The sequence below is a fragment of the Pinus tabuliformis genome, chromosome 3_2 (genome assembly GCF_031772625.1).
Source record: "Pinus tabuliformis cultivar Carrire ecotype Pingquan chromosome 3_2, CPIR1, whole genome shotgun sequence".
NCBI lineage: Eukaryota > Viridiplantae > Streptophyta > Pinopsida > Pinales > Pinaceae > Pinus > Pinus tabuliformis.
Genome location: NC_142302.1, coordinates 1,027,149,531 through 1,027,152,663, shown reverse-complemented (window position 1 = coordinate 1,027,152,663; position 3,133 = coordinate 1,027,149,531). Strand labels below are relative to the sequence as shown.

Genomic DNA, 3,133 nt, shown 5'->3' with positions numbered 1-3,133 from the left:
TGGCGGTAATGCAACATGTCATAATATGGGTGCTTGCAAAGAGACGGTTGACAGTTGTATAAGCGAAAGTTGCGGTGGTTATGAGGTGGACATAATGCACTTTCAATAGGAACCGCAATTCCAGGTCGTTTGTCTAGCACCAACATAAGTGATAATACAAATGGCGCTGGAGGAAATAGGTTTGCCCATTTGGTTAATCTATATGCATCCACATAGTCGGTGTCTTGATGGATTGGATCCTCTTTGTGGCAGAGTCTAAAGATATTTTTGATCAGAAGGCAAGTGATAGAGATTGGATTGATGTGCAACTTCGGTGGGGAGATTATGATTCTCATGACCTTGAACGGGAGCGTATAGGAAAGGGCCTGCAACTTTATTCTTCGGAACCAACAGAACCGTATTTGTCATCTCAAAATTGTGTACAATAATAATGGGTATTTGTTACAGTCAATATGTTCAGTTGATGCAGAGTGTGATAAGGTATTGATTGTATTTCTATTCCGAACCGTGGGTATCAGAGAAAACGCAGAACTAGGTATCAGAGGTAGCCAAGAAGGTAATAGCAGTCGAGTTGGATCCTCGTATGGTGCTGGAATTGCAGCGCAGGGTACAAGGCACAAGCAGTGCCATTCGGCTGCAGGTCATTCAAGGAGATGTTCTCAAATGTGAACTGCCTTATTTCGATGTGTGTGTGTAGCAAATATTCCTTATCAGATATCTTCTCCGCTTACATTTAAATTGTTATCACACAGACCAATTTTAGATGTGCCGTTATCATGTTCCAAAGAGAGTTTGCTATGAGACTTGTTGCAAATCCAGGAGATAATTTGTATTGCCGGCTTTCAGTGAATACTCAATTGCTAGCTCATGTTTCACATCTCTTGAAAGTTGGCAAGAACAATTTCAGGCCTCCTCCAAAAGTTGACTCCTCGGTTGTACGTATTGAACCCTGTAATCCTCTTCCTCCAATTAGTTTCAAGGAATGGGATGGCATGGTTCGCCTCTGTTTTAATTGTAAAAATAAGACTTTAGGGGCGATCTTTAGGCAAAAGGCTATCTTATCACTACTGAAAAAGAACTTCAAGACATTTCAAGCATTGCAAGAAGCATGTCAGAAGACAAATGAGTCTGAGAACAATTCCAGAAGATATGGATATTCTCGATGAAAAATTGCTTGAGAATATTGATGATACAACTGTCAAAGGTTTGAATGGATACAGAGTTACCGCACTGATCCTTCAGCTAGTACCCAAGATTGAGAACTTCCGTTCCACCCTGAGATGTATCAAGTTTTGGGCAAAGAGGAGAGGAATATATTCACATACTTTCGGGTTTCTTGGAGGAATACACTGGGCTGTGCTTGTTGCACGGGTTTGCCAAATGTTTCCAAATGCCACCGTCAGTATGCTGGTTTCAAGATTCTTTTGGATATATGCACATTGGCAGTGGCCAACTCCAGTGACATTGGTGGAGACCCAGCCTGATTATTCTGATGGATCAGATAGACATCACCATATGCCAATTATCATACCAGTGTACCCCTATAGTCGCTGCAGTTACAATGTTACAAAAAGCACCGTACAAAAACTCAAGTCAGAATTTTCACGTGGCTGGGATGCAATAATGAAAATGGAGTTAAATTGGAGCACTTTGCCAAACAGTGGTTACTGGAATGTACTCTTTGAACGGTTTCCTTTCTGCTCTAGTTATGATTTTTTCATTCAAATCCATGTTACAGCTTCAGATGAAGATGATTTTCAGAGTTGGAGAGGGTGGTTTGAATCACGTTTCTGTCATCTTCTCTTGAAGTTTGAAAAGCTTCCAGCATACTGTGATCCAAATCCATACCCATATTTTGACAAGAATCTAAAGGAAGCCACCAACAGGGTAGTTTTTCCATAATGACCAATAGCAACAGCTGCAACCAGTGGGTTTGTCTATGATGGCAGTATCTTTCAAATGGTGAACCGTGAAGCCTAGCAAACAGCAGCTATTCAATTTTGTGAGGATTTTAGAGGAAGATAGTGTTTTTTAAATCACACAGCAGTTTCGTAGCGCGCTACGAAACTGCTGTAGGTGGTGTTTTTAACATAAACAGGCAGTTTGGTATACAAGCGGGAATTTTAAAAAGAGAGACACCTGTCCATCAATACAGCGTACAACTCATCCAGGATGTGGAAATCCGCTCTATTTTGGTTAATGAAAGGTTAAAAGCATACTCCTTTGGATTCGAATATGTTGAGGCAAACCAAAGACCGACAATCAGGAACAGTTTCCTATATTTCAGGGTGTGGGAGAACATGTTATATTAAAGGCCAACAAGCAACTACAGACACCTGTCACAGCCAAACTTAAAGAAGCCATTTGTCAGAGGATGAACCTGTTCTCTCATTTTCCTCGCAGGAGCACGAGTTTGATTGTAATAAATGCTATTTCCAGCATGATGTAGAAGTAGAGTTTTAATTGTTTTAGGATTCCAGCGCTGTCAATGAATAGTCAGCGGTAATTATTAGTTAGTTAAAGGTTAGTAGGTGTCATCATAGGTAGAATCGAGCTCCCCTCATGCTGGAGGAGGAAGCTCCAGGTAGTTAGAAGCATATTCCTATATATGGCTAGATCATCTATGTATTCAGGGTTGGATACTTTGATAAAGACAAGTCTGTTTTTGGTTTATGTTAAGCAGATTTCAGTAATACAAATCACTATGTTTTCTTCTCAGGATTCATGATATGTCTTATTGTTCAAGTGTGTGATGATGGTCTTTTCTTTTAAATGTTTTCTTACAGTTTGTAACAGCATAATCACTCAGAATTCATGTTCCATGCTCTGACTTCCTGTATGCTTTGCAAGTTGTGCTTATGTGAAGTATGTTTGAACAAGTTGATGTAAAGTGCCCTGACTTCTATGAAAGGATAGTTTTTTGGTTGCTGAGATGTGTGAGACTCCATAAGCCCAATGGGAATTGAGTTGATGTTTATCCAACCAGCTTATTTTCATGTGTTTGTTAAAGAGTTAGCCATCTTTCCTTGTTAGTGATCAACATTCATAATCTATGAGAGAGCCCTCTCAGACTAAGGAGGCTAAGCCTTAGTCCAAAGCTAGGTTTGAAATAGTTACACATTATCTTACTGAT

General features: G+C 40.0%; 1 pseudogene; it reads left to right on the top strand.

Annotated features, from left to right (window-relative positions):
• The first annotated feature begins 227 nt into the window (after positions 1-227).
• Positions 228-1,166, top strand: LOC149184086 (ribosomal RNA small subunit methyltransferase pseudogene; annotated as a pseudogene).
• The last annotated feature ends 1,967 nt before the right edge of the window (positions 1,167-3,133 follow it).